We start from the raw sequence: 12,441 nt of genomic DNA, 5'->3' as shown, positions 1-12,441 counted from the left end.
GCTCATGGTGGTTAATTAAGTCAAACCTTAATATTATTCCATCAATCCATAGCCTTTCTTATGAACCATGTTAATGTCTGTCACTAGTCAAGCCATATCCTTTTCATTTCAAAATCAAGCATTCATGTACATAAAACAAAACAACTTGGAAATCAAGTTCAAACAATTTGTAATCCATTTCAATCCATTTCAAACCATTCTAAACCATCACATTAATTTTACATGAAAAAGTACAAGTCTTGGCATTTTTGACCAATTGTTGACTTTGGTCAACAGTTGAGTTTTTGGTCAACTTTGACCAAACTCAACCCAAATTCCCAAAACCCTAAATTTCACCCTAACCATTTATTCATTGTCCATTTACAAATAAAATACAAAGAAAATGCAATTTTGACCATTTGTTGACTTTGGTCAACAATTGACTTTTTGGTCAACTTTGACCAAAGTCAACTTTCACTTGCTCTTGCCCATCCAAACTTGGCCTGACCCTTTGCTTCAATGTGTCATCCAATTCTCGTGCTTATTGATGTTTTGTTCTTGGTAGCTTCCATTACAAGTAACACATGTGGTGTACCATGTCATTTTGGGTTTTTTTGAACCATTGGCCTTCGCCCTTAGCCTGCCCCTGATCAGGACCAAAGAGTCCTCTAGCAGTCCAATCATGTCCTTGGCTCATCACCCTTGGCCCGGATCTAAAACCACACAACAAAAACCTTGGAAACACTTGTTGAATGGAGGTTGCAGCTTGGAAACCTGTGTCCTGCAGCAACAAACGAACACAATCACATCCAATCATGACACATGAGCCTAATGCCAGTTGCTACACCATATTGCCTTGCCTACCATAACTCTACACTGCTAAACTGATCCTGCATTCACCATAACCAAGTATCCTAATCATATGGTCAAGCATTGCACGCATGAGAATAATTGGACAAAGACAATGCACAAAGGTTTGGTCTTGAACTCACCATGACTAACCTTGCACTAGTATCCTGTCAGCATGATCCTGCAGCAGCTAGAACCAAGCCTACAAAGCCAATTGGCACGCGTTCATGGACCTCAAACAGAAACAGGACAATGATGCACCATAATACTCCACCATTCAAGAACATGGGCTAATGGTTAAATGGAGAGGGTCTAGTTACTACCTGCCTAAGTCAGAGTGAGATTCCCTTACAACACGACATAACCACTTGCCATGAAATTAAAGCCACAACTGGACTTCATCGTGTCAGTATACCACAAACCTATTTCAGATTCAAGCCGAACAAGGCAGTCCTGCAACATGACCATTATATGGATCAGCAGAAGACAAAATTATGTGCATACTGTGTGATTCTGCAGCAACATACCGCTGACTTGCAATGTCATCATACCTGATGTAATTCCAGTACACACCCTGTAACACACAACCTTGCCACACTCTGTCTACTCTTGTCATTACCACTAAACACCGTGGCTAAAACAACCTGCAAGTGTGTTGCACCAGTCTGCATCAAACCATCCAATTTGATGCTGAACAATGAAGCTAGACCAAATAATGTACCAGCTGCAACATGCCAAGCCAACAACAGAAGCATACGCAGTCGATTGAACCCATAACTGTGTGACCAGTCTAGACATGCTACAATGCATAACCATGATGGCCATCAATATCTACTACAATGCGAGCTCAAGGTAGTCCACAAAGTTCCTGTTGCCATGACAAAACACTATCACTGTAAGGTCCACAATTACACAAGTTGCTAGATGCAAACTCCAAATACAACACTAAGCCTAATATCAACTACAGCAACACCACAGGAGTGTGCCCATTCCTTGCTCACTGTACACCATGACCAATAAACGACCATAACCAAACCAACCATTGGCCCTGCAGTAGACAGAAAACATGAATGGAGGCCACATCAGTTGTGCACGAAGTCTGCTAAATAACATTGCCCTGTTTTGAGCCAACCAAAGACCATAGGGAAACTTGCACCAAACCTGCAAAACCAAGGCCAAACAGCATCCTGCAGCATCTGCAAACTACAACAATCCAAACTAGTTAACCAAAACCATTTCATACAACACCTAAGCTGATTTGGCACGCCTAACTGGACATCACATGCACCAAACAAGGATAATGAGATTATGAGCAGCATGGCATCATCAACTAAGTGGCTTAATCATAAACCTACCATTTCTATTTTCTCAGCTAGCACTTGCAACCTGACCATGCTAATTATCCAACCACAATCTGCATACTTGGTACGACAACTTGACATGAAATTAACACAACAAAGATCCAAAAAGAAGAAGGCTACACAAACTGCTATTGCTTCAACAGACCAATGCATGATTGATGGCTCAACTGTGTTCACCACAAATCCTTGACCAAGTCAAATGCACACATACCTCAATGGACAGTGGTGTTGGATTGGAGTCTCTTCATGTGCCAAGTGCTTGCTAGTTGGAGTGTTCCATAACGATCTCCAAATCCTGCAGCAAAACCAGTTGAGTACCGTGGTCTAACCAAGCCATAGCAATTCAATAGAGTGTAAAGGAAAGCAAGCATAGGTCTGGGTTTGTAAAACATGACAGTGCAATTACATTACACAATTTCAATTCACTAACCAAGCCAACTAGAAAAAAAAACCTGTTCAACAGGTCATCATGCATATTGAAGTGCAATTCCAGTTAAGTGTAACCTATAACAACCAGTCACCAATAACCCAACCTTAATCAACTAATCAACCATAAACTAACATAACTAACTGAGTCAGCTTCACTAACTAACTGAGTCCTCACTTGACTTAGTGAGCCAAGGTTAACTAACTCCTAACCTAAATCTAATTGAATCAAAACCTCACTCCAAGCCTATCTCAACCCAAACCAAAAACCTATTTAAGAAACTCATCACTCTCATTTTAGGGACCATTGGAACCTTGTGAATTTGTACGCACTCTCTCTGCAACCTCTTTCATCACCCTCACCAAAGCTCTCTTATTCTCTCACAGAAAAGCCATTGAAGCTTCACCTTGAAGCTTCAATTTCGCTTGAGCTAAACCACAACAACCATATTTTTCCATTATTCCGGTTCAGAAGAAGGAGAAAGGGACGAAAGAAGGAGCGGAAGAAAGAATCAAGACTAGGAAGCTTACTAAAAGATTCTTCGATCATCTTCTTCGGTATGTCATTTATAATTCAGTGTCATTTTCTTGCTCTGATTGCACCAAGGCGTAGCACTTAGGTTAGGGAACGAAACCCCCATAGTATTAGGGATTGATCTCCATTGAGCACCATTTAATTCATGAATTTTGGATGAGAAATGCATAGGCTGCGCATGGCTTAAACAGGCTGGCATCATGTGTCATGGGTCAAACTTCAAACAACAATGCTCATTTGCCTTGCAATCCATTCCACCTCCAATGCATCTGAACTTCATTATGGACTTTTGAACAATCATTCTATGGGCCTATGCGCGCCCATGCATCTGCTTACATCACTTTGCCAAAATTGGAAACTTGAAAGGAGTGTGCAATTATCACTTGATTTCTCTATAAATTGAAGCTCAATTACTCAGAATCAACACACACACTGCGCAAGCTTTGATTCCCCACAAAAAACCCTTCATACCAAGAGGATAAACGTGAGAAATTCTGTTGAATTTGAGCTTGAATCTTCACTGTTTTGGAATTCAATTCTCCAGGAGTCCTTTGATTCTAAGCCATTCCATTCCTCTTCTGCAAGCAATTGGAGTGAAGCAAAGCACGATTCAGATCAAGATCTAGCAAGCTCAGACCTCCACTGAAGGTATTTTGCAGAAAATTTGATCTCTTCGATTCTTCTTGTTTCTTGCTCAATTATCTTGATTATTGTGTTGGCTGAAGTCCTACCAATGTAAGCAAGGTGTTTGAGTTGTTTTGATGTTGAATCGAAGCAACTCAGATCATGAACCTCATTTTTCAATTCAACATATCTCTCAATATAGTTGGAATTAGAAGAAATGGAGGTGATATTCGTGCTCAGTGATGTTTTCTCTTTAAAATCATGTCCCTGTTTGAAATTTTGGTGATGGTTGATGATGACCAGTCCGGCGAAGCTCGCCGGAGAAGACAACCGGAGCTCTGGCTCCGGTGATGTGTTTGAGGTCTAGACAATGTGATCCAACTCCTATGTTCTAATCTTAGCCGTGCATTGTGATTACCAAGTTTACAGCGTAGTGGACTCGTGTATTGGTGGAACGCGCACTGTGGATCATCAGATCTGCCACCTCAATTAATGAGGGAGATCTGATGGTCCACGTATTTTTGCAATTTTTGATTTTCCTTTTTATTTCATTTTCTTCAATAATTCATATTAAATTCAATATTGATCCAAAAAATATGGGACTTTCACCAAAAAATTTCAAATATTTTTATCTTTCATATTCTGAATTAAAATTATTTTTTGGATCATTATTAATATTTTTCATAAATTAATTGATTTTTCATTTGTTTTTAATTGTTTAAAAATATTTTTAAGTGTCCAAAAATTATGAAATTTTTTATCCAAGGTCCTTTGACCTTGTTTGACCTATGATAAATCGCATGACCATTTATTTGGTGTTTTGATGTGAATTTAGGATTTGGACAAAACATATTTGAATTTAATGTATTATTTGAATACTTTTAATTGAATAAATGTCATTTTAATTGTGTTGACCATTTGGATTGACTTATTTGAGTTTCTCATTTGTTGTTGGGCCTTGGTCAAGGTTGATTTGACTTTGTCAAATTAATATTATTGGATTTAGGGGATTGATGGAATGTACATTCCATCTCCCAAAATGAATGAATAATATTAATTTGGTAAAAGTCCTCCTTTGACCAATTTGTGATCTCATTCATCCCTTTCCCTCTTCATCTAATTCCCCTTCTTCATCCATTCATTTTCAATTTAGCCAATGACATCTCAAAGTCCAAATGCTAGTTGATTGAAAGATTAACATGAGTATGGATGAGATTAGGCCACACCTTTGCATATTTTGTGTGTGTGGTATGTTTAATGAGCATAGTTCTTAACACTATGTCTCCAACATGCATTAACACCAAAAGTTTATTGCCCGACCTCAAATAGTTGTGACTTCTACATAAGTCCAATTACGATTGCTTAACATAGCGCTAAATTTATGACACAAAAGGCATAAGCATTCTAGTTAGTGAGATTGTAAGTCTCCTCTCTTCCATGATATTGTGTGGAAACTTGACCTTCTTTCCTTCCTTTGGAAGATGTTTTGGTTCAAGGATCCATGCTTGTGGTAAGTGGGTTGAGTGTTCTCTAAAGAATGTCTTAACATCAAAACGCAAAACAAAACTAACTATTAACTTACTAACCATTAACTTTTACTTTCAAGCTTTTACTTTGAGTGCAATTTATCTTTATTGCTCTATTATCATTCGCCATTGTACATATCATTCTAATTGTTTATGTTTATGCAATTTTCACTTTGTCCACTTGGACCATATTGTGTGATATACTTTGTTGCTTTGTTTGTTTGATTGGTCTTTGACCATTAATGCACATAATAATAACAAAAACCCTAAAAGACAATTTGAGTGGATTGTTGTTTTGATCTCCCCAATTGGACTTAGAGTTTAGGCAACATTCCTTTGCTAATGGACTTGGCCAATGCCAATTTGTTGAAAGACCAAGAACTTTCAAGTTTGAATTCATCTGACACATCATTTAAGATCTCTCCATATTCATCTGCAACATTGATCATTGTTAAGTTGTTATGTTGAACCTGTGACTGGTGGAATTCATCTGCTACATAGGCTATTCTAAAGAAGATCATTGAAGTGGATAAGCTTGGATGAGGCCATCTTTATTTGATGCCTTTGCTCTTCAAGATTGATATAATTGTGCATTTGTGTGTTGCTTGATTCTAAAAAGTGTAAGGGAATTCTGGGTTTCTATTGACATACTTGTCTATTGGATTGCTCCCATTTGGTCAGATCTTTTCAAATTTAAACTTTTAAATTTCTTGTATCTAGGGTAGTCTCTTCATCTTCTCCCCATTTATTTAATTTCAAAATCTCTCCCTCCATTATCAAAACCTTCTTTGTGCGAACTATTTTGTTCTAAACTTTGACCACTTTTACAAAAAGGTAGAAACTTTGGCCTTATGCCATTGCATTTTCAAACTTATTTTCTTAAATCAAACTTGTAAATAAACTTAACTATACTTGACTTAAACTTTCAAAAAGTCAAAAATAACTAACTCATCCAAACCATTTTCAGGCCTTTGTGCCTTTCAAACTCAATTTTGTTAAAAAACAACACACTCACTTTGAAATTTATAGCACGAACTACGATGTTTTGGTCCCTCATTTTTTATGTTAGTACGTAGGCACAAGACCGAAGGTCTTGTCAAACACAAAAATATAATTAATGAATTCTTTTCTCATTCCCCCATTCTATTTGTTTGTAAACATCACTTTGTATAAAATACATATGCATACAAAAAGGGCTCCCTAGGAGTACCTAAGACACTTTGGGTGCTAACATCTTCCCTCTGTGTAACCAACCCCCTTTCCTGTGATCTCTGACTTTTATTAGTTTTTATTTGAAAACTTCTTACTATTTGGGTTTTGTTCGCATTTTTTCCCTTTTCCCTTGGAAACAATAAAATCGCGGTGGCGACTCTTGTTAATTGATCTTTAGCTTGTCAATAGCTTAATGATCATGAATTTCCCGCTACGGTTATCTGCAAGATCTATAAGCTCAAGGCTACAACATCTTCGGTTTCATCTTGGACTGGCTCCTAGATCATCCTCCTAGCTTCTTGAAGACAAAGAGGAAACCTACTTAGAAGACGACTTTCCAGAAGAAGAAGATTCTCAAGTTCAGAGAGTCTTCAGCGTCCAAGAAGAAGCCATTGCCTCTGACCTCTTCTTCAGCACCTTCTAGTAAGTCATCTATCTTAGAAGCTCCATATACCTCTGGCTATAGGAATGCCTCATCACTCCCTCTACCACCCCTAACACTCTCAACCATAGTTACAACATCCTCCACTCCACCTACCACACATATCACCGCTCCCACAGAAAAATCCAAATCTCAACAACCAATAACCTCACTCCCTACCTCATATGAACCAACACCATCTCTACCAACCCCTTTGGAACCAAACCCATCTAACCAAACCTTTCTATCAGAACCCACAACCTCTGACCCCATCCCTCTCAGAACCATCACACCTTTTCCTCCTTTATCCCTCTTCAACCTCCAAACATCATCCATCCCCCACTCTGAAGCCCCCATGTTTAACGAACCCTTATCACCAACCCTCTCCACCACCCACAACTCCCCTTCATACTATGGCCTCTCCTCCAACACTGGAAATTCTGGTTCAGATTACCCTGACCCAACCCTACCAAACCATGAAGACCTTCAAGCCACAATTGACTCTGAAAAGACTCCTTATGTACCTGAACCCTCTGAACTTGAACTCATACTGCCCACCTTTGATGAGGCATTATCTAAATTCTCAGAGAGTTTAACTTCTAGGTTCAAGAAATTCACTGACGAATCTAGCACCGGTGAGAATCCTTTTGAAGTAAGGACTAACTGGAACGGATTCATCAGATGAATGACTTCTGAGATCTTCAAGCTGAAGGACCTCTCTGAACAAGTCAGAAATGACTTCATTAGAGGTGCTGAGGAAAATATAGAGGCACAATTGGTGAAAGAAACAACTGAGAAGGATGAAAGGGAAGCAACAGAGAAAGCTGCCAAGGAGGTTGTTGAGAAAGCAACTGCAGAAGCTGCCACCAGAGAGAAAGCTGAAGTAGAAGCAACAATGGCCACTGAAGTTGCACAGAAAGTTGCATCTAAGAAGAGCGCTGAGGTTACTCTGACTCAAGGCGAGCCATCAACATCTGATCTTGCTCCTCTAGTCATTAGGACTCTGGAAGAGTTGTAGAAGGAACAACAACTAGTCAGAGCCAGATTCGACAAACAAGATCAGGTCAACTCCAACATTTAGAGCTTGCTAGTTAAGCTACTTTAGAGGACGCCTCTTCCACCTCAACCTTAGACACTTTAGGATTTCTATGTAATATTTTTTTCTAAGTGTTTTTGGCTCTAAGGCGTTTTCTTTTGCTTCTTCTCTCGTTGTACTCTATGAAGTTTTTATACTTATCAATGAATTTCTAAATTATTTACTTTTTGAGTAACAAAAAAAGGGAGAATTAAATAGAAGTCTTTTGATGAATTACTTTATCTAAATCTCAAAAGTGCACTGCTTACATTCTGACATTAATTTATTGCATAGTTCTAAGTCATTTTTCAGGACCTATCTGAACCAAGGGAAACTGAATCGTTATCTGAGAAACTACTAAATCAAGTAAAGCAACCTAAGAAAACCTGGTAAGAAATTCTCTACCCCAAAAATTCATATTTGATACTAAATATCTTTAAAAAATTGTAAGTATCAAACTTAGGGGGAGATTACTAATCTCAGGGGGAGTCACTTTTCTATCTGACTCTAATCATTTTCAATTTAGTATATCTGAAAGTACTTATTGTTTCATCAAAATTCTAAGTTTTGTCATCAATAAAAAGGGGGATATTGTTAGAACAAGATTTTAATTCTGCAATATATCTCTAAGTTTTGCTGATAACAAAGAATGAAAAAAATTGGTACCCTAACAATTTTCTTAAGTGTGCAAGATTCTAAGTTAAAATGGCTCTGATGAAACGAATATCTGGCATCTGAATTAGCCCAAAAACGCTGACCCAACACAAAGAGAAATCAGATCTGACTCTAAACAGAATGCATCTGAGGAGTAATCACCTGAGGAATCTGACTCTCAAGTTGAAGCTCTAATGATCTGATTCTAAGAACTCTATTTGAGGACTCTGCAAGAGATATCTTAAGACTCTAACTCTGAAGACTCTGATCATGCTCACCTCACTCTGAGACATGCTCAAAAACACGCCATCAGATGTCACCTGGTCAGAAACTTAAGTTGGAAGCATTCAAATTGTAGTGCAATCCTTTTAAGGAAACATTTGATTATGCTTCAAGACTGCTATGGAAAGGACAAGGAATTTACTAAATTTAACTCCCACAGTTGGCACGAAATCCTTATTGATTTCCCCTAACAGTATCATCTCAAGTGCTATATAAGGGACTCCTCACAACTTGCTGAAATACATAACCTTGATACAACAACATTCTCATACTCTGAATATTCTTCACCATTATTGTTGTAAGAAATAGTTTCCATACAAGAGTTGTTGCTCAATATTGTGTGGTTGTCTTTCATTGTTCTTAAATTGTGTTTATACTGCTTACCTAGAAGCATCTAGTGAAACACTTTGTAATTCTTGTAATTATTTATGATTCCTCAAGTGACTTGTTTAGGTATGTAGACTTGAGAGGGCTAAGAGGTTGTTGAACTCTTAGACGCACTTTTTAATCTGTTGAGATTAGTTGATTAAGTCCTTATTAAAGGCGAAATCACCTTGGTAGGGTGGACTGAAGTAACTTTGAATTTCAAGCGAACCAGAATATATTGTTTGTGTTGTCATTATTTATTCTGTGTGTGTTATTATAAAAATATTTTAATTCCTATGAAAATAATTCAAACCCCTCTTTCTTGTTTTTCTCTACCTACAAATTACCCCCAAAGGTTTTCTTGTGAAGAAAGTTAACAGCCTCAGAGGTAAGCCATATGAAATCTTTGTCGCATATTCCTTGAACAAACCCTTTTTTCTCCTTAGAGACCATGGAAGGCATTAAAGAGGAAATTCCACCTGTAAGAACTTTAGATATGATTTTGAATTTAAAATTAGCTAAAGAAATAGGTCTAAAAAGATCAACTGAATTAACATTAGAGGTTTTTGGAATGAGGATTAAAGTATTAGAGTTATAGTTTGGAAAAATCCAAGATGATAGAAAAAATTGTAACACAACATCAATGACATCCTGATGAATGATATCCTAGTAGTGTTTGAAGAAGAAAGCTCCAAAATCATATGGCCCAGGAGCACCATCTTTGTTAAGATTAAAGAAAAGTTCTTTGATTTCTTGAGCAATAGGAATTTAATTAAGAGTTTAATTCATCTCCTGAATGATGATGTGAGAGATACAATTGACTAGCTCATTATCCATGATTGTTCTATTAGGAGCAGAAAATAAGTTTTTGACATGATCAACCACATGGCCACTAAGAGCATCATGATCAGAAACTAACTCTCCATCAATGTTAAGATCATATATACTCTTAGTTGAGTTTTTATCATAGAAATTATATGCAAGTATTTTGTGTTTCTGTCTCCCTCCAAATGCAAATTGACTTTAGGTTTCTCTTTCCAAAATAAGTGATCTTTTTGCAGGGCTTCATCAAAGAAGGACATGCAAAACTTCCCCTCAGTCCTGAGCATATCAGAAAAACATTCACCTTGAATTCTAGCTTGCACATTATTCAATTCCACCTCAACTTTACTAACAAAATTATGGATATTTCCAAAAGTAGACTTGTTCTAATTCTTTAAATTTAGATTTCCAAACATTTTTGACAACATCTATGCAAATAGGGTGAGAGATCACATTTGTTGAGATTTAAATTGGTAAGCATTAGAGACATTAGAAGTATTAAAGGAAAGCATTAAGGGGTTAATAGTCATATCTTACTTTAGTTAAAGAGCATCAAGATGTTTGATTAAAGGTTGAAAACCATTCCATGTTGCAGAGAGCTTTATCCAACCTCTTTAAAGTGTTAGCATTATCAGCTCTACCATTAGACCAAGTGTAGAAGGCTCCAATAGTGGGGAGATGCAGAAGCTTATTTAAGTTGAACAAGTTCTGGAACTCCTGCATAGGAAGCTTGGAAGATAAAGAAGAACCAAAATGTTTATGAGTAGCTATAACAACATTAAAGTCCCCAATAATTCTCCAAGGAACTTTATGGTTAGATATGATAGATGTTAGGTCATGCCAAGGGAATATTCTTTTAATGTAATTGGTGGATGTGTTACTCAGACTCCTACATAGGAAGCTTGAAAGATAAAGAAGAACCAAGATGTTCATGAGAAGCTATAACAACATTAAAGTCCCCAATAATGCTCCAAGGAATTTTGTGGTTAAATATGATAGATGTTAGGTCATTACAAAGGAATCTTCTTTTAATATAATTAGTGGATGTTTTACTCAGACTCTGATTGATATGGAGACAGAGTTGACAGGAGAAGTAATTCTGGATATTTGTTTAAGCATCTGGGAGGTCCTATTTCTTGGTGTTCCAAGAAGAAACCAGTTGTTGCTTTGTCAACATGTGAAGTTGAATCCATTGCAGGTGTTGTGGTTGCATGTCAAGCTGTTTGGTTTATCAATTTACTGCAAGATCTGAAGATCAAGGTAAACAAGCCTCTAAAGTTGATGATTGATAACAAGTTTGCAATCAATCTTGCTAAGAACCCAGTGCTGAATGGGAGAAGGAGGCATATTGAGACTAAATATCACTTTCTGAGAAGTCAGGTTCATAATGGAGTACTAGAAGTTATGCATTGTAGGACCCAAAAGCAGCTGATAAATATTCTGACGAAAGCGATCAAGACTGATCAATTTCTCCATTTGAGGGATATAATTGGTGTTATTAGTTTTGATTAGCTAAATATGAATTAAGGGATGCTATTACAAGTAATTGATATTTAGTGGTAGTAGTAGTATTAGTTTTGTTAAGCCTAATCTAGATAGTGTAGGTTATCATTTTTAACTATATGACATTATTGATTGTGTATATAACAAGTGTAGCTGTCAACAATATGTGTATAATAGTGGGTGTGCATAACCATTATGCTATAACCGTTTTTGAAAGAATAGTGGAAGTTTTTTATTCTCTCTCTTCTTTCATCTTCATCTTCTTATCTTGTGCACCAACAACACTTATGTTCACTATAACTAACTGTCTTCCCGTTTCCTTGAGAAGAATTGTAATAAAAGTTGTTTCAGTAAGATAGAAATTTTGATCTTTAAGAAAAAATACTATGCATTATGATAGGGTAAGGGCTAAAATATAATTTCTACATTTTATTTTTCTTCATGATGTTGTTTTCCAAAATTAGTAAAAATCATGCCGCAGCATTTTCTTTGGAAGCAAAACTAAGGGCTAAAATATGTCTAAGTACTTATGTATAAATATGTTATTTCTATAATAAAAAATAAAATAAATTCGAATGGTTTAATATAATCTACAAGCTCTTTTCATTCGTTGTAGATAAGTGCTTTTTCAAGGCTGAAATATTTTTTTTCCGATATAAGAATAAAACTTATAACATCATGTTACTTTTGTGACTTGCTATTACAAAGCACTACTCTTGCCTATTTAGTCTTTGAAATGTTGGATTGATCTTGTAGTGGTCAGGGTACCATATCTTTGGAGATTCTGAAACAAGCCCCTCAAATCC

This window comes from Lathyrus oleraceus, chromosome 7, assembly GCF_024323335.1.
Source record: "Lathyrus oleraceus cultivar Zhongwan6 chromosome 7, CAAS_Psat_ZW6_1.0, whole genome shotgun sequence".
NCBI classification, from domain to species: Eukaryota; Viridiplantae; Streptophyta; class Magnoliopsida; order Fabales; family Fabaceae; genus Lathyrus; species Lathyrus oleraceus.
This window is presented reverse-complemented; position numbering follows the sequence as displayed.